The following is a 20,869-nucleotide window of genomic DNA, read 5'->3' on the forward strand; positions in this document are numbered from 1 at the left end:
TAGTTTTCCAGATTAAGATTAAGGTAAAACACTGAAAACTATCCCTTTAAAATATACCAGTACTATGGTACTATCACAGTAGTAGGGATATAGGATACTTTGCGTGTCAACATTGTGATTTATGAGGGTGGCGTGTATGGGGTTTTTATGAGAGGGGGCGTGACGGGATATAACATGTACGTAGACATCATGTGTTTAAACCGGGTTTCTTACCATTTGTTTTTTGATTCTATAATCTAGTTTTTTTTATCTAGTGATCAAGGCACATATGTGTGTGTATGTATGTGTATGTACACTGATTGTACAAAACATTATGAATGACATAGACTGGCCAGGTGAATCCAGGTGAAAGCGATGATCCCTTATTGATGTCACTTGTTAACCTCTATGGGCTAGGTGGGACGCAAGCGTCCCACCCGTGGTGCACTCCATCAACAGCAGGTGCATTTCAAGAGCGGCAAATTTGAATCCAAATAAATTTCAAATTTCAAATTTTTCAAACATACAACTATTTTACACCCTTTGAAAGATAAACATCTCCTTAACCTCTATGGGCTAGGTGGGACGCTAGCGTGCCACCCGTGGTGCACTCCATCAACAGCAGGTGCATTTCAAGAGCGGCAAATTTGAATCCAAATAAATGTCAAAATTCAAATTTTTCAAACATACAACTATTTTACACCCTTTGAAAGATAAACATCTCCTTAATCTAACCACGTTTTACGATTTCAAAAAGGTTTTACGGCGAAAGCATAAATTTAGAGTATGTTAGGACAGTACATTTACAAGAGTTGTGTGTAATGTTTTGTCAAGTCAAAGACAGGGTCACCAAAACCATAAAACCAGCTAGAATGATGCACTAACCTTTTACAATCTCCATCAGATGACACTCCTAGGACATTATGTTAGACAATGCATGCATTTTTAGTTCTATCAAGTTCATATTTATATCCAAAAACAGCGTTTTACTATGGCATTGATGTTGAGGAAATCGTTTCCCTCCAATAACCGGCAGTCAAGTCAGCGTCACAAATTAAATAATTAAAATTAGAAAACATTGGTAAAATATTATATTGTCATTTAAAGAATTATAGATTTACATCTCTTGAACGCAATCAACTTGCCAGATTTAAAAATAACCTTACTGGGAAATCACACTTTGCAATAATCTGAGCACTGCGCCCAGAAAAATACGCGTTGCGATACAGACTAGACGTCATGTTGGGGAGATCTAAAATCGAAAATACTATGTAAATAATCCATTACCTTTGATTCTCTTCATCAGATGTCACTTCCAGGTATCACAGGTCCATAACGAATGTAGTTTTGTTCAAAAAAGCTCATCATTTATGTCCAAAAATCTCCGTCTTGTTAGCACATGATCTAAGCCAGCTGGACTTCTCGTCATGAACGAGGGGAAAAAATATATTTACGTTCGTTCAAACATGTCAAACGTTGTATAGCATAAATCATTAGGGCCTTTTTAACCAGAACATGAATAATATTCAAGGTGGACGAATGCATACTCTTTTATAACGTATTGGAACGAGGGTACCCAACATGAACTCGCGCGCCAGGTGTCTAATGGGACATCATCGTTCCATGGCTCTTGTTCGGTCAGATCTCCCTCCAGAAGACTCAAAACACTTTGTAAAGGCTGGTGACATCTAGTGGAAGCAATAGGAAGTGCCAAAATATTCCTCAGCCCCTGTGTTTTTCAATGGGATACGTTTAAAGTCAATACAACACATCAGGTATCCACTTCCTGTCAGAAAATGTCTCAGGGTTTTGCCTGCCAAATGAGTTCTGTTATACTCACAGACACCATTCAAACAGTTTTAGAAACTTTAGAGTGTTTTCTATCCATATATAATACGTATATGCATATTCTAGTTACTGGGTAGGATTAGTAACCAGATTAAATCGGGTACATTTTTTTATCCAGACGTGCAAATGCTGCCCCCTAGCCCTAACAGGTTAATCTAACCACGTTTTACGATTTCAAAAAGGTTTTACGGCGAAAGCATAAATTTAGAGTATGTTAGGACAGTACATTTACAAGAGTTGTGTGTAATGTTTTGTCAATTCAAAGACAGGGTCACCAAAACCATAAAACCAGCTAAAATGATGCACTAACCTTTTACAATCTCCATCAGATGACACTCCTAGGACATTATGTTAGACAATGCATGCATTTTTAGTTCTATCAAGTTCATATTTATATCCAAAAACAGCGTTTTACTATGGCATTGATGTTGAGGAAATCGTTTCCCTCCAATAACCGGCAGTCAAGTCAGCACCACAAATTAAATAATTAAAATTCGAAAACATTGGTAAAATATTATATTGTCATTTAAAGAATTATAGATTTACATCTCTTGAACGCAATCAACTTGCCAGATTTAAAAATAACCTTACTGGGAAATCACACTTTGCAATAATCTGAGCACTGCGCCCAGAAAAATACGCGTTGCGATACAGACTAGCCGTCATGTTGGGGAGATCTAAAATCGAAAATACTATGTAAATAATCCATTACCTTTGATTCTCTTCATCAGATGTCACTTCCAGGTATCACAGGTCCATAACGAATGTAGTTTTGTTCAAAAAAGCTCATCATTTATGTCCAAAAATCTCCGTCTTGTTAGCACATGATCTAAGCCCGCCGGACTTCACTTCATGAACGAGGGGAAAAAATATATTTACGTTCATTCAAACATGTCAAACGTTGTATAGCATAAATCATTAGGGCCTTTTTTAACCAGAACATGAATAATATTCAAGGTGGACGAATGCATTCTCTTTTATAACCCCCTAGCCCTAACAGGTTAAATCTACTTCAATCAGTGTAGATGAAGGGGAGGAGACAGGTTAAAGAAGGATTTTTAAGCATTAATACAATTGAGGCATGGATTGTGTATGTGTGCCATTCAGAGGGTGAATGAGCAAGACAAAAGATTTAAGTGCCTTTGAATGGGGTATGGTCATTACTTAATTTGAGCCGGATCCTGCCAGAACAGGGTCCGGCACCTCTCAGTTTTGGACGGTTTCGTTACGGAACCCATCCGGTACATCTTGTGACATGAAACATTATTTTTCACTGTCAGTATTTTTTTTTTTTTAAATTTGAATAAAAGGAATCACATTTAATTCAAGTTGACTCCTCTGTAATTCTCCTGGCTGCCCCCTCAAAAAATAATGTAAAAAAAGTGCCTGATATTCTAAGAATTGATTTGTGTTGGGCTGGCATGGTTTGCGCAACATAGTAGTCTTATATTGATAATGGCGCCGGAGGGGATGGCTGCTATTTAACGGGCTCCTAACCAACTGTGCTATTTTGTTTGTTTTTCGCATTGTTTCTAACTTGTTTTGTACATAATGTTGCATCTACCATCTCTTATGACTGAAAAGAGCTTTCTGAACATCAGAACAGCGATTACTCACCTCAAACTGGATGAAGATTTTTTCTTTAATGAGTCCGACGCGAAGGTTATACTGCTTTGTCGAGACCAGGTCCAAATCCCTGTCATACACATGAAGAAAATACAGAGAAAAGGGGGAGGAGGGTGGAGTGCCTTGTGAGAATTCGCGGGCGAATAGGTAAACCACCACTACCCTCCATATTATTGGCAAACATACATTAATTGGAAAATAAACTGGACCATCTACGATTAAGACTATCCTACCAACGGGGCAATAAAAACTGTAATATCTTATGTTTCACCGAGACGTGGCTGAACGACGACATGGATAATATAGAGCTATCTGAGTTTACCATGCATCGGCAGCGTAGCCTAGTGGTTAGAGCATTGGACTAGTAACTGAAAGGTTGCAAGTTTGAATCCCTTGTACCTTATCAGGTACAAATCTGTCATTCTGCCCCTGAACAAGGCAGTTAACCCACTGTTCCTAGGCTGTCATTGAAAATAAGAATTTGTTCTTAACTGACTTGCCTAGTTAAATAAAGGTAAAATAAATAAAAAGGACAGAGCAGCTGGGTCTGGTAAGACGATGGGCAAAGTCTCGAGTTATTGCTTGTCTGAGGTCGAATAACTCATGATATGCTGTAGACCATACTATCTACCAAGAGAGTTTCATCTATATTATTTGTAGCCGTCTACTATTCACCACAAACCGATGCTGGCACTAAGACCGCACTCAACGAGCTGTATAAGGCCATGAGCAAACAAAAAAATGCTCATCCACAAGTGCTGCTCCTAGTGGACGTGGGCCTTTAATGCAGGCAAACTTAAATCCATTTTACCTCATTTCTACCAGCATGTCACATGTGCAGCCAGAGGGGGAAAAAAACTCTAGACCACCTTTCCTCCACACACAGACACTCTTACAAAGCTCTCCCTCGCCCTCCATTTGGCAAATCTGACCATAATTCTATCCTCCTGATTCCTGCTTATAACAAAAACTAAAGCAGGAAGTACCAGTGAGTCGCTCAATTCGGAAGTGGTCAGATGACACGGATGTTATGCTACAGGACTGTTTTGCTAGCACAGACTGGAATATGTTTTGGGATTCATCCAATGGCATTAAGGAGTATACCACCTCAGCAACCGTCTTCATCAGTAAGTGCATCGACGACGTTGTCCCCACAGTGACCGTACGTACATATCCCAACCAGAAGCCAGAAGGCAACATCCATAACGAGCTAAAGGCTAGAGTGTCCCGCTTTCAAGGAGCGGGACACTAATCCGGACGCTTATAAGAACTCCCACCTGCCCTCAGATGAACCATCAAACAGGCAAAGAGTTAATACAGGAATAAGATTGAATCCTACTACACCGGCTCTGACGCTCATCGGCGGTGTCAGGGCTTGCAAACTATTAAGGACTACAAAGGGAAACCCAGCCGCTAGCTGCCCAGTGACGGGAGCCTACCGAACGAGCTAATAGCATTTTATGCTCGTATCAAGGCAAGCAACACTGAAGCATGCATGAGAGCACCAGCTGTTCTGGATGACTGTGTGATCACGCTCTCTGTTGCCGATGTGAGCAAGACCTTTAACCTGTTAGGGCTAGGGGGCAGTATTGACACGGCTGGATAAAAAAACATACCCGATTTAATCTGGTTACCACTCCTACCCAGTAACTAGAATATGCATATACTTATTACATATGGATAGAAAACACCCTACATTTTCTAAAACTGTTTGAATGGTGTCTGTGAGTATAACAGAACTCATTTGGCAGGCAAAACCCTGAGACATTTTCTGACAGGAAGTGGATACCTGATGTGTTGTATTACCTTTAAACCTATGCCATTGAAAAACACAGGGGCTGAGGAATATTTTGGCACTTCCTATTGCTTCCACTAGATGTCACCAGCCTTTACAAAGTGTTTTGAGTCTTCTGGAGGGAGATCTGACCGAACAAGAGCCATGGAACGATGATGGCCCATTAGACACCTGGCGCGCGAGTTCATGTTGGGTAGCCTCGTTCCAATACGTTATAAAAGAGTATGCATTCGTCCACCTTGAATATTATTCATGTTCTGGTTAAAAAGGCCCTAATGATTTATGCTATACAACGTTTGACATGTTTGAACGAACTTAAATATATTTTTCCCCTCGTTCATGACGAGAAGTCCGGCTGGCTTAGATCATGTGCTAACAAGACGGAGATTTTTGGACATAAATGATGAGCTTTTTTGAACAAAACTACATTCGTTATGGACCTGTGATACCTGGAAGTGACATCTGATGAAGAGAATCAAAGGTAATGGATTATTTACATAGTATTTTCGATTTTAGATCTCCCCAACATGACGTCTAGTCTGTATCGCAACGCGTATTTTTCTGGGCGCAGTGCTCAGATTATTGCAAAGTGTGATTTCCCAGTAAGGTTATTTTTAAATCTGGCAAGTTGATTGCGTTCAAGAGATGTAAATCTATAATTCTTTAAATGACAATATAATATTTTACCAATGTTTTCTAATTTTAATTATTTAATTTGTGACGCTGACTTGACTGCCGGTTATTGGAGGGAAACGATTTCCTCAACATCAATGCCATAGTAAAACGCTGTTTTTGGATGTAAATATGAACTTGATAGAACTAAAAATGCATGCATTGTCTAACATAATGTCCTAGGAGTGTCATCTGATGGAGATTGTAAAAGGTTAGTGCATCATTTTAGCTGGTTTTATGGTTTTGGTGACCCTGTCTTTGAATTGACAAAACATTACACACAACTCTTGTAAATGTACTGTCCTAACATACTCTAAATGTATGCTTTCGCCGTAAAACCTTTTTGAAATCGTAAAACGTGGTTAGATTAAGGAGATGTTTATCTTTCAAAGGGTGTAAAATAGTTGTATGTTTGAAAAATTTGAATTTTGACATTTATTTGGATTCAAATTTGCCGCTCTTGAAATGCACCTGCTGTTGATGGAGTGCACCACGGGTGGCACGCTAGCGTCCCACCTAGCCCATAGAGGTTAAACAGGTCAACATTCACAAAGCCGCAGAGCCAGAAGGATTACCAGAACGTGTACTCAAAGCATGCATGGACCAACTGGCAACTGTCTTCACTGACATTTTCAACCTTTCCCTGAATGAGTCTGTAATTCCTACGTGTTTCAAACAGACCAACATAGTCCCTGTGCCTAAGAAAGCAAAAGTAACATGCTTAAATGATTAGCGCCCTGTAGCACTCACGTCGGTAGCCATGAAGTGCTTTGAAATGGCTCACATCAACACCACCATGCCGGAAACCCTAGACCCACTCCAATTCGCATACCACAGATCCAAATATGACACAATCTAAATTGCACTCCACACTGCCCTTTCCTACCTGGACAAAAGGAACACCTGTGTGAGAAAGCTGTTCATTGACTACAGCTCAGCGTTCAATACCATAGTGCCCACAAAGCTCATCAGTAAGCTAAGGACCCTGGGACTAAACACCTCCCTCTGCAACTGGATCCTGGACTTCCTGACAGGCCGCCACCAGGTGGTAAGGGTAGGCAACAAACACATCTGCCATGCTGATCCTCAACACTGGGGCCCCTCAGGGGTGCGTGCTTAGTCCCCTCCTGTACTCCCTGTTCACCTACGACTGCATGGCCAAGCACAACTCCAACACCATCATTAAGTTTACTGACGACACAACAGTGTTAGGCCTGATCACTGACAACGATGAGACAGCCTATAGGGAGGAGGTCAGAGACCTGGCAGTGTGGTGCCAGGACAACAACCTCTCCCTCAGTGTGAGCAAGACAAAGGAGCTGATCGTGGACTATAGGAAAAGGAGGGCTGAAACAGGCACCCATTAACATCGACAGGGCTGTAGTGGAGCAGGTTGAGAGTTTCAAATTCCTTGGTGTCCCCATCACCAACGAACTATAATGGTCCAAACACACCAAGATAGTTGTGAAGAGGGCACGACACCACCTTTTCCTCCTCAGGAGACTAACATTTTTTGGCATGGGTCCCCAGATTCTCAAAAAGTTCTACAGCTGCATCCTGACCGGTTGCATCACTGCCTGGTATGGTAACTGCTCGGCATCTGACCGTAAGGCGCTACAGAGGGTAGTGTGTATGGCCCAGTTGTCACGTCCTGACCAGTATAAGGGGTTATTGGTTATTGTAGTTTGGTCAGGACGTGGCAGGGGGTATTTGTTTTATGTGGTTCGTGGTTTAATGGGATGTGTATTTATGTAAGAGGGGTGTTTGATTTATGTGTTCCGGGGTTTTTGGGTAATGTTCTTGTTTTGTATTTCTATGGTTTTCTATGTTGTGTATTTCATTGTGTTGGCCTGGTATGGCTCTCAATCAGGAACAGCTGTACATCGTTGTTGCTGATTGAGAGTCATACTTAGGTAGCCCTTTTTCACCTGCCCCTTTGTGGGAAGTTATTGTTGTACTGCTGTGTGTTAGCCTGCAACACTGTTCGTTCGATCGTTTTCTTGTTTTTGTTTGTTACGTGCTCTAATAAAGTTAAGATGAGCAGTCAACCCGCTGCGCCTTGGTCCATTACGTACGACGACCGTTACACCAGTACATCACTGGTGCCAAGCTCACTGGTGCCATCCAAAACCTATATACTAGGCGGTGTCAGAGGAAGGCCCAAAAAATTGTCAAAGACTCCAGTCTCCCAAGTCATAGACTGTTCTCTCTGCTACCGCAAGGCAAGTGGTACCGGAGCACCAAGTCTAGGTCCAAAAGGCTCCTTAACAGCTTCTACCCCCAAGCCATAAGACTGCTGAACAATTAATCAAATGGCCACCCGGACTATTTACATTTATATAGACCAATGCGTGGCCATTGCTGTGGTGACAGAGAGAAGCCGCCTGCATTTCTCACAGAACTAGAATGAGATTCACTTTAAATTATCTTTCTCCATATCCCTGCTCTGCTACACATGAGCATGAAACTCATCTTTCCAGCCATGTACTTAGTAATTTATTTCCTTATAGAATCATAGCCGTGGGAAGGTGCCGCAGCACCCCTGATAAATTGAAATACATTTGCCAAAGTTATAGAATTACTGCTGTCATCCAAAACAGGCCTTTCACGATATTTCAAATACAATCGCGGGAAAACACAGATCATGCTGAAAAGAGAAGAATAATCTGTCTGTAGGCTACCAAGTCATCAACTTCCAAATAGACCTTTTGAGTGAACAGCATTGTTTTACAAAGTAAGAGAGAGATAAGCTTTTGTCACGAGCGCATCGGCCATGGCTGTTGAGTGGCCTGCGCATCATTGGGTGAGTCAGTGAAACTGTAAAGCTTTTTTTAGGACTATAATTTCCTCCTCATATTGTACAATATGTGGGTCTCCACACACCTAGGCCTAGGCTATTGATGTATTCAAGACAGTCGTTTTTTTTTTATCTCAGATTTTCAGTATAGCCTTTCATTTTGATAATTTGTGAGGTATTAAAAAAGATTCTGCTAAAGTCTCCATTCATCTAAAATTATGTAGAAGGAAAATGTTTTTCCGGACCATAGGCTATTAAACATTTTCCCCATGTGTGCAATTTCTGGAATTTCTCCTCTCTCTACTTTACTGTTCTATGCCACTACGCAAAAGTGATGATAATGCATGAAATGCTTTATTATAAGGGATTTTTCTTTCATGTGTTCCGGTACCTCTGAGCCCCCCAGGTCACCCACCTCTCTGGCTTTTTGTTCTGTATTTTGCCACCTCCCAATTGACAAATTAAGCACAGGGTATGGTAGTACGTGCCAGGCACACCGGTTTGTGTCAAGAACTGCAACGCTGCTGGGTTTTTGAAGCCAGTTTTTCATGGGCATCAAAAATGGTCCACCACCCAAAGGACATCCAACCAACTTAACAGAACTGGTCTTCTTAATGTTTAGTTTATGTGCATGTGAGAGAGAGGAGCAGGAAGGAAAGGCAGAGGGGGAGAGGTGTGTGTGAGTGTTGTGGGGCCCACTCAGTTGTTTTGTGGTTCTTGTCAACTCCTTCACAACCCCATGCTAGACAGGCAGGGCAATTACATTTTACAATACATCCACTTCAGGTGTGATAGGATGTAGTAGTTTGTGTGTGTGTGTGTGGCTGGCAATCAGGTGGTGTTCCTGTAGGTGATCACACAATCATGTGAATATACATTTACACCATTCAATGTTAGTATAGCGTGGGGATTACTAACATCATGTCTGTGTAGAATTATACATGTATAAGTGGTGTGTCCTCAAATTGTCTTAAACAGCACTTTACCTTCAAGGAAATAGTGTAAAATTAATGAATATACAAGTTTTAAAGAGGAGGTGAGTTGAAATTATTCAATAGAATATGTATGTATTGTAAAAAAAAATTTTTACATGATCACGTAATGTATTTATTCATCCACATAAGATTATGCTTTTTGGTACGCTCTCAAAATCTTGACTAAGTAAATTATTGCATTCATGAGAGTGTGCAAAGCTCTAGCACATACATACAGTTGAAGTCAGAAGTTTACATACACCTTAGCCAAATCCTTGGGAGCATTTTCCAAACGCCTGAAGGTGCCATGTTCATCTCTACAAACAATAGTACGCAAGTATAAACACCATGGGACCACGCAGCTGTCATACCGCTCAGAAAGGAGACGCGTTCTGTCTCCTAGAGATGAATGTACTTTGGTGCGAAAAGTGCAAATCAATCCCAGAACAACAGTAAAGGCCCTTGTGAAGATGCTGGAGGAAACAGGTACAAAAGTATCTATAGCTGTCACGCCCTGACTTTAGAGATCCCTTTTACTCTCTATTTGGTTAGGTCAGGGTGTGACTAGGGTGGGAAATCTATGTTTATATTTCTTTGTTGGCCTAGTATGGTTCCCAATCAGAGACAGCTGTTTGTCGTTGTCTCTCTTTGGCGATCATACTTAGGCAGCCCTTTTTCCCACCTTAGATTGTGGGATCTTGTTTGTGTGTAGTTGCTTTCTGCACTGCATATAGCTTTACGTTCGTTTTTGTATTTTGTGGTTTCTTCCGGTGTCATTTTTAACCTCTTACATCTAGACGTTCCGCTAGCGGAACACCTGCTCCAATATCCAATGATAGGCGTGGCGCGAATTACAAATTCCTCAAAAATACAAAAACTTCAATTTTTCAAACATATGACTATTTTACAGCATTTTAAAGACAAGACTCTCCTTTATCTAACCACACTGTCTGATTTCAAAAAGGCTTTACAGTGAAAGCAAAACATTAGATTATGTCAGCAGAGTACCCAGACAGAAATAATCAGACACCCATTTTTCAAGCTAGCATATAATGTCACAAAAAACAAAACCACAGCTAAATGCAGCACTAACCTTTGATGATCTTCATCAGATGACACGCCTAGGACATTATGTTATACAATACATGCATGTTTTGTTCAATCAAGTTCATATTTATATCAAAAAACAGCTTTTTACATTAGCATGTGACGTTCAGAACTAGCATTCCCACCGAACACTGCTGGTGAATTTACTAAATTACTCACGATAAACGTTCACAAAAAACATAACAATTATTTTAAGAATTATAGATACAGAACTCCTCTATGCACTCGCTATGTCCGATTTTAAAATAGCTTTTCGGTGAAATAACATTTTGCAATTGTCACGACAGTGACGGATGGTGGCGCCCCTCCTCGGCCGGGCGGAGCTCGGCGGTCGTCGTCGCCGGCCTACTAGCTACCATCGATCCCTTTTTGTTTCACTTTCGTTTGGTTAGGTCTAGGTAGGCACGCACCTGTTTTGGGTTAGTCATTAGTAAGGGGGGGTTATTTAGGTTAGCGTAGGATGTATGTGGTTGTACGTGATTGTGTTGCTTGTCCGGGGTTTTTTGTGCGAAAAGAACGTGTACTGAGTTTTCCTTCTGCCAGTGGTTTATTTTATTTGTGTACACCACCGCAGAATCTTTAAGGGCTGCGCCCCTATACCTTGTCGACCACAAACAGTTGCTTCAAATAAAGAAGTGTGGTCACGAACTCTCTGTCTCCTGCGCCTGACTCTACCTCTCCTGTTGTTCCTCGAGCCAGCCTGTGACAGCAATATTGTAAGTAGATAGCCCGGCATCACAGGGCTAGCTATTTAGACACCCACCAAGTTTAGCACTCACCAAAATCAGATTTACTATAAGAAAAATGTTATTACCTTTGCTGTTCTTCGTCAGAATGCACTCCCAGGACTTCTACTTCAATAACAAATGTTGGTTTGGTCCCAAATAATCCATAGTTATATCCAAATAGCGGCGTTTTGTTCGTGCGTTCAAAACTTCCGGGGGGTATGCTAGTTCTGAACGTCACATGCTAATGTAAAAAGCTGGTTTTTGATATAAATATGAACTTGATTGAACAAAACATGCATGTATTGTATAACATAATGTCCTAGGGTTGTCATCTGATGAAGATCATCAAAGGTGAGTGCTGCATTTAGCTGTCTTCTGGGTTTTGGTGACATTATATGCTGGCTTGAAAAATGGGTGTCTGATTATTTCTGGCTTGGTACTCTGCTGACATAATCTAATGTTTTGTTTTCGTTGTAAAGCCTTTTTGAAATCGGACAGTGTGGTTAGATTAACGAGAGTCTTGTCTTTAAATGGCTGTAAAATAGTCATATTTTTGAGAAATTGAAGTAATAGGATTTTTAAGGTTTTGAAAATCGCGCCACAGGATAGCAGTGGCTGTTACGTAGGTGGGACGAATTCGTCCCGCCTAGCCTAGAGAGGTTAACCTGGGTTCGATCAGGGGTTCGGTGAGTCAGTCTCAGGGGTTCGGCGGAGGTCAAGACACACACCCGACTCATATGATTCGTGATGACACACCCCGCTTGGCCATCATTGGCTGCAGGTGATCACGCAACATCGCTTGGCCTATCTGTGCTGCAGGGAATTTGGCGCGCTCAGTAGTCGAATTGTGACTGTCGTGATGGTACGTCGTGTGATTTCTTTCTTAATATTTGAATCCCTTCATACTAACTATGTCGAGCAAAAGAAGAAAGTGGTCGGACGAATATGTACAATATGGATTCACATGTTTAACGGAACGTGATGAGAGTCAGCATCCTAACTGCATGATTTGCAATGCCAAGTTGAGCAATTCTAGTCTAGCACCGGCAAAACTAAGAGAACACTTCCTTAAGCTGCATGGAGATGGACAATACAAGAACACAACGCTCGCTGAATTCAAGGTGAAGAGAGCCAGATTCGATGAAAAGGCTACTCTGCCTGTTCTCGGCTTTGTACCCATCAACAAACCGATCCTCACAGCATCGTACAAAGTTGCTTACCTGATCGCAAAGCAGGGCAAACCACACACCATTGGTGAAACACTCATAAAACCAGCTGTGTTGAAGATGGCGAATATCATGCTGGGAAAAGCGGCTGAGGTTAAGTTATCCCAAATTCCTCTTTCAAATGACACCATTAGCGACAGAATAGAGGACATGAGCAAAGACATCTTGGCTCAAGTAGTTGCAGATCTGATTTCAAGCCCGGCAAAATTCAGCCTTCAACTCGACGAGACCACAGACGTTTCCAATCTAAGCCAGCTTGCTGTATTTGTGCGCTATGTGAAAGACGACGTGATAAAGGAAGATTTTTTATTTTGTAAGCCTCTTACGACAACAACTAAGGCAGCCGATGTGAAGAAACTTGTGGATGACTTCTTCAAAGACAACAATCTTTCGTGTGATATGGTTTCTGCAGTTTGTTCGGACGGAGCTCCAGTCATGCTGGGAAGAAAGTCTGGATTTGGTGCGCTAGTGAAAGCAGATGCACCACACATCATTGTTACGCATTGTATTCTGCACAGGCATGCGTTGACAACAAAAACCTTGCCTCCAAAACTGGCAGAAGTATTAAAAATTGTAGTGGAATGCATGAACTATGTGCGAAATAGTGCTCTGAGGCACCGCATCTTCATTGAGCTGTGTAAAGAAATGGGCTCTGAATTCGAGGTACTTCTGTACCATTCTAACGTTCGGTGGTTATCCAGGGGACAGGTGCTGAATCGTGTTTTTGCCGTGCGTGTGGAATTAGCCCTGTTTTTGCAAGAGCACCATCATTCTCATTTTAGCGTACATGGCTGATATCTTCGCAGCTCTCAATCATCTCAATCATCTCAATCAACAGATGGAGTCAACATCATCGAAGCGGAAGAAAACCTGAAGGCTTTTCAAAAAAAGCTACCGTTATGGAAACGACAAACAGAGAACGATAACTTCGCAAACTTTCCCCTGCTGGACGACTGTGTAAGTAAGATCGAAGATGTATCTGGAATCGGAGACATTTCTGTACCCGCGGAACTGAAGCAAGCAATTGCCACGCACTTAGATGAGCTTGCAAAGTCTCTCGACAGATACTTCCCTACAAGAGAGTCATATCCAGCATGGGTGAGACAGCCGTTCACGTTTAGTGTTGAGACAACAGATGTCAATGATGAATACCTCGATGAAATCATTGAAATTCAGCAGAGCCAGGTTCAACAGCAACTCTTCAGAACAACAACGCTCTCAACGTTTTGGTGTCAACAAATGGTAACGTACCCTGTTATTGCTAAGAAAGCTCTTGAGATTTTCATACCGTTTGTTACAACATATCTTTGCGAGCAATCCTTTTCGAGGATGCTGGACATAAAAACGAAGAAAAGGAACAGACTTTGTTGCGAAAATGACATGAGAGTGGCACTTGCCAAGGTGAAGCCGCGCATTTCTGAACTGGTCTCTGAAAGGCAACAGCAGAAGTCACACTGATTTGCAGTAAATATTCATTATTATGTTTTTGTTTTTGTGTGAAAATCATGTTTTAATGGTTTTGTTCTTTGAACACTGATGTTGATGCACGGTTCATTTTGTGCACCAGTAAAATATATACCTATGTTTTGAATTTTATTTTTCCAATTAAGAAGGGTTCGGTGAATGCGCATATGAAACTGGTGGGGGTCAGTATCTCCAACAAGGTTAAGAACCACTGCTCTAGATGCTACAGACTATCTGTAACATTTCAACTAACTACATTTTTTTTTTTACTTCATAGTGTACAGACTCTATAAGCAGGGTCCCTATAGGACCACAATTGCTTTGCAGCATGTTCAGGATTTCTTTCAGCGAGTCAGGATACCATTTGAATAACTAGATGTCCTAAATAGGTGTTGTGTTTGCATTGGCTAAAATAGGCTATACAACACTAACTCAGCCAGGAGGACTTGTATGTTTCATTCAGGATAGAGGTTTCCTCCGAGCAGGGGGAACATCAAATAGAAAAAAATGCCATAAATCCAGCACAGGTCTACACAATACAGTATGTGCAGGGTAACGTCCATGAATGTATGGTAGCGTTAGCCAGCCCTAAAACAGCTAACATTATTATGACAACAACATGTTTCCAATAAAGGACGCATCAAACTGGTTATGCTATTGAATAATCCATATTGAACGGGACAAAATACTAATTTCTAATGTGTTCTTTGGTGATTTGATTTGTTATTTATATCGCTTATAAAACTGGACATGGAATGGAATGTATTTGATAGAAGAATCTCTCCGGCTTGAGCGCGCTAGGCTAAATAGAAAACAAGATAACCAACTTTGGCTCAAAATGCGATTTCTTCCTGTAGCTTAGAACGTCACAATTTTCCATTGACTTCTGCATTAATCTTCCATTCGCACGGGATAATTACAGGAAGTCGCTAGTTGAGTCTCTTGGTAGACTAGCATCTCTGATTCAAGTTTCTCCGGTGATAAAGTTATCCATTTTCCATGACAGAAAGATATGTGATGAACAGAGTTGAAAGGATTCTAAATACTACGTCAGACGCATTGTCACGGCTGTTTGAAAGAGCGGACCAAGATGCAGTAGTTCCACATGTTTTATTTAAATCAGTGAAACTGAATGCAACAATTAACACTTTAAGTAAATACAAAACAACAAACCGTGACGCTGGAGGAACATAAACCTCATGAAGAACAATCCCCCACAAACAGCTGTGGGACAAACCTAAACTTAAATAGGACCTCCAATTAGAGACAACGACAACCTTCTGCCTCTAATTGGAGGTCATGCCAAATAACACCAACATAAAAATACAAACCTATAACCAAAACATAGACATACAAAAACCAGACAAACACCCCTTGTCACGCCCTGACCTAATCTACCATAGAAAATAACACTCACTATGGTCAGGACGTGACACGCATAGTGTTCTATAATATACAATCTGAATGTTTTGTTTGCCTTATAATGTGTCTTATGATACCGCTCCATCCCTTTGTTTAGGCTAAGCCAATGACTGTATATATGAAAGCTACTGGCTACACAGGCTACAATGGCGTTCAATGAAACCTGAACGCTCGTCACACTATGTAACTAACATTATAAAAATAACTACACATTCTAGCTATAACAATAACACCAATAATCAATACAAATACGCAATGTTTCTACTTACAAGTAATGTCCAGCAGCAATAAGGCCATCTCTTGCGTGCTCGAATGTGTCTGCCACCAAAGCAAGTCCACGTGCTGAATAACAACTAGCCATGTTGAGGTCCAAGCATGGACAGTGCTGGCTATGTATATGTGACTCAAATACCATCAGGATAGACTGAAGGTGATGCTGTTAAATGACAAAGACTTATCCAATTGTTTACCAGATCGATACAAAAGCGCAGTGTGCTAGTAGGTCATGTGTTCCTTGCATACAAGCCGTGTACAACACTATGTTGTCTGAGAGACACATTGTAATTCACTGCAAAGGGAGGGCCACGCATACATGCTATGTTGTAATACTTCAACCGAATAGGACAAGTTATACATCTTGGGAAAGCTGAAAGACTAAACCAAATGTGCATAGATGCTGCGCAAAATATTTGTGCATCTTTTCCAGAAATCAATTTCTGTGTAGCCAAAACATCAACACATTAGCCATTTTGCATTATGGGAATGAGGACATATTTTCTAGTACATCTGAAATGATTATCAAATAAAAATCAAATGTTATTTGTCACATGCGCCCGAATACAACAGGTGAACAACCTTACAGTGAAATGCTTACCTACAAGTCCTTAACCAACAATGCAGTTAAGAAAAAATAAGTGTTAAGAAAGTATTTACAAAATAAACTGAAGAAACAATAAATAAAAATAAAAATGAAAAAAATAAGAAAATAGAAAAATAACAAATAATTAAAGAGCAACAATAAAATAACAGTAATGAGGCTATATTCAGGGGGTACCGGTACAGAGTCAATGTGTTGGGGCATCGGTTAGTCCAGGTAATGGAGGTAATATGTGCATGTCTGTAGAGGTAAAGTGGCTATGCATAGATCATAAACAGAGAGTGGCTTATTGGTGGTTTACTGGGAAATGTATTGTTGTGATCAAACCGGATGTACATGGGTTTCAATGGCTGACATGTGAGCAGGGATAATATATAATATGGATTTTTTTATTCAAGTTTTAAAGTTGGTCATTTTGTTTGTGTATTGAAAAAGGAGTTGTCAGAGTTGAGGTTCTCGGTTTTGGTGCACTTTTTATATGTGAGGGAGACTGAGTAGGGGCAGGCAGCTGGTGATTTATGGCCCTGCTGACAGCTGACGATTTATGGCCCTGTGTTGGAGGGGAGAGAGGCTGATAAAGATCTCAACTGGTGATTTGGCTGGCTGGGAGCCCGGATTTTCGTTGTAAAAACAAAAGTTTATTAATTACAAAATTATGAACAACATTAATAAAATCCCACCCATGGGTCCACAAGAAGGTGCTTTTGGTCATTCAACTCTAGGATAATGAATCAATGGGTATATGTCAGTCATTTAACCTCTATGGGCTAGGTGGGACGCAAGCGTCCCACCCGTGGTGCACTCCATCAACAGCAGGTGCATTTCAAGAGCGGCAAATTTGAATCCAAATAAATGTCAAAATTCAAATTTTTCAAACATACAACTATTTTAAACATCTCCTTAATCTAACCACGTTTTACGATTTCAAAAAGGTTTTACGGCGAAAGCATAAATTTAGAGTATGTTAGGACAGTACATTTACAAGAGTTGTGTGTAATGTTTTGTCAATTCAAAGACAGGGTCACCAAAACCATAAAACCAGCTAAAATGATGCACTAACCTTTTACAATCTCCATCAGATGACACTCCTAGGACATTATGTTAGACAATACATGCATTTTTAGTTCTATCAAGTTCATATTTATATCCAAAAACAGCGTTTTACTATGGCATTGATGTTGAGGAAATCGTTTCCCTCCAATAACCGGCAGTCAAGTCAGCACCACAAATTAAATAATTAAAATTGGAAAACATTGGTAAAATATTATATTGTCATTTAAAGAATTATAGATTTACATCTCTTGAACGCAATCAACTTGCCAGATTTAAAAATAACCTTACTGGGAAATCACACTTTGCAATAATCTGAGCACTGCGCCCAGAAAAATACGCGTTGCGATACAGACTAGCCGTCATGTTGGGGAGATCTAAAATCGAAAATACTATGTAAATAATCCATTACCTTTGATTCTCTTCATCAGATGTCACTTCCAGGTATCACAGGTCCATAACGAATGTAGTTTTGTTCAAAAAAGCTCATCATTTATGTCCAAAAATCTCCGTCTTGTTAGCACATGATCTAAGCCCGCCGGACTTCACTTCATGAACGAGGGGAAAAAATATATTTACGTTCGTTCAAACATGTCAAACGTTGTATAGCATAAATCATTAGGGCCTTTTTTAACCAGAACATGAATAATATTCAAGGTGGACGAATGCATTCTCTTTTATAACGTATTGGAACGAGGGTACCCAACATGAACTCGCATACCCAATGGTGGGTCTTTGTTAAGGCTTCAGCCACCTCTTCTAATTGGGAATCATTTGGGTATGCTGTGTACTTGATTATTTCCTCTGTCATGCCTTCAAGAATGTATTATTTCAGCTTTGAGATAAGAAAGTTTAATTCACACTGAATGGTGCTACTAGGATGCAAAAGCTGGGGGCCCCACTGTGCGGGGTTACTGGTATGCCAGAGCTAGTGTCCTCACTGGGTAAGTATATAACTTTCAAAGTACTTTTAACTTCAGTTTCAGTTGTAGATGTCAGATTCATGTATTTGTTTCCAAATTCAACATCCTTGTACTGGAGCCTGAAGTTCTCTCTCAGTCCCAATATGTTCTTTATCTCAAGGCATAGTTCATCCACAGACTTCCTGACACAAGGGTTCATTTTCTGGAGTCATGGTCTCATCTAAAGACGATTCTCAGCCTAACTGGACCAGCCATCTTGCAACCCCTTTATCCTAAAGAGGAGAAACAGAGGAAAAAATAAAACAGAGGACAACTATTACAGAGCGTATGTGTGCATTACTTTCTACCAGAAGACCAGAAGAGTTGTCAACGCACATGCACGTACCTCTCCAGGGATATAAAAAAAAACTAATTGACCGATGTCTGTTCAATTACTTGAATTCCATTTAGAAATTTTGTTGTTGTTGAGCTCAATGCCTCATTTATCAAGAGAGAAATCAAATACCGTAATTTCCGGACTATTGAGCGCACCTGAATATAAGCCGCACCCACTGAATACATTTTTTATTTATTTTGAACATAAATAAGCCGCACATGTCTATAAGCCGCAGGTGCCTACCGGTACATTGAAACAAATGAACTTTACACAGGCTTTAACGAAACACGGCTTGTAACAAAAATAAATAGGCTTTAACAAAACACGCCTTGTAACAAAAATAAATAGGCTTTAACGAAACACGGCTTGTAGCAAAAAAAAAAATTTTGCAGTAAACAGTAGCCTACCAAGAAAGTCATCGGTCACTATCTTCCTCCTCCTGTGCACTGAAACCACTGTCCTTCGGTGTCGGACTTGAATAGCCTCAGAATTGCTTCATCCGATATTGGATCGTTTTCATTGTCGCTCTCGTCACTGTTTGACCTTAATCCGTTCGGCAATTTCATTGGTCTAATGAAAGCTTCATGCCACCAAATAACTGAGCACGTCATAAAATGTGTTTTTTTGGAGAAAAAGAAATTGAAAGCGGGAAAAATCCATATATTAGCCATTGTTTAAGCCGCGAGGTTCAAAGCGTGGGAAAAAAGTTGCAGTTTATAGTCCGGAATTTACGGTAATCTATGTGGGAGCCCATGCTGAAGGTAGTTATAGTTTTCATTAGGCAAATATTCTGCTTGTCTCAGAGCAGCGTGAAACGGTGCTGAAATATTTGACCACACGCGGGTAGACTATTGCTTCAAATCCTATTATAACAATTGGATGACTTTGGGTGTGCCAGTAAGCAACAATTTGTTGCCTTCATTAGCCTACTTTATTCCAATATTTCTGTCATTCAGTGATATTTATTCCCATAGTAATTTGTTATGGATCCATCCAGATGTGGTTAGAAAACAGTGCATATGGTGCACTCAGTAAGAGTCTATTGTCCTGCTGATAGCCCATCAAGGGTGCATGGCTTCTTTTGTAGTCTTAAAAGAACTCCAGCACACAGAAGAGAAAGGAGCCTTGAATAATTAAACATGTCGGTAAAATACGGTTAGACTTGGGGATTGTGGTCACGGACAGTGCTATTTTCCTGTGTTATGCCTAACACAAAAGCCCAGGAAAATGAACAGGTACAGTAGCCTACAATATTGTAAAGTAGGCCTAATGATGCAAAACATAATGCTTAAATAAATCGACTACTGGTCTTTACTATATGCTGCACATTGTTACATTGTATTCCATTTCAAGCGAGACTATTCAAGCCATCGACTCACTGATGGTTGAAGATGATGAGCGATCGCAAAGGCAATCTGTAATCTGCTTGCATCATGGCACAACATCAACATCGCTCTAATCACAGTCAGAAGACAGTTGAAAAAATTTGAATGGACTTATGGAAAGGCTCTGTAAGACATTTTATTTTATATATATATATTGTCATAACGGTCTAGTGATCATCTTCTTTATTTACTTACTAAAGTGAACACTTAAACGAAAACAATAAACGACAACCAACAGTTCTGTAAGGTAACCCAACTATACAGAAAGCAACCACCCACAAAACACAAGTGAAACGAACACAACTAAATATGGCCTCCAATTAGAGACAACAACAACCAGCTGCCTCTAATTGGAGGTCATTGCCAAAAACCAACATAGAACTAGAATAAACATAGAAATATAAAACAAAGAACAAAACCCCAAAAACATCAAAACGCCCAAAACAAACACCCCCTGCCACGCCCTGACCATACTACAATGACAAATAACCCCTTTTACTGGTCAGGACGTGACATATATATAATTCAGAACATTAACCATGTGTGTTCTCTTGTTTTGTACTGTTCTGTAGCTTCGACCCAATAATTAATCTGATAAACAAAGAAATGTGTGTGCTGCA

General features: G+C 40.4%; 1 protein-coding gene across 1 annotated transcript in view; it reads left to right on the plus strand.

Annotated features, from left to right (window-relative positions):
• Positions 1 to 20,869, plus strand: part of b4galnt4a (beta-1,4-N-acetyl-galactosaminyl transferase 4a) — a 497,908-nt gene that overhangs the window by 307,591 nt on the left and 169,448 nt on the right. The window lies entirely within an intron of this gene.

Source organism: Salmo salar, chromosome ssa10 (genome assembly GCF_905237065.1).
Source record: "Salmo salar chromosome ssa10, Ssal_v3.1, whole genome shotgun sequence".
Lineage (NCBI taxonomy): Eukaryota > Metazoa > Chordata > Actinopteri > Salmoniformes > Salmonidae > Salmo > Salmo salar.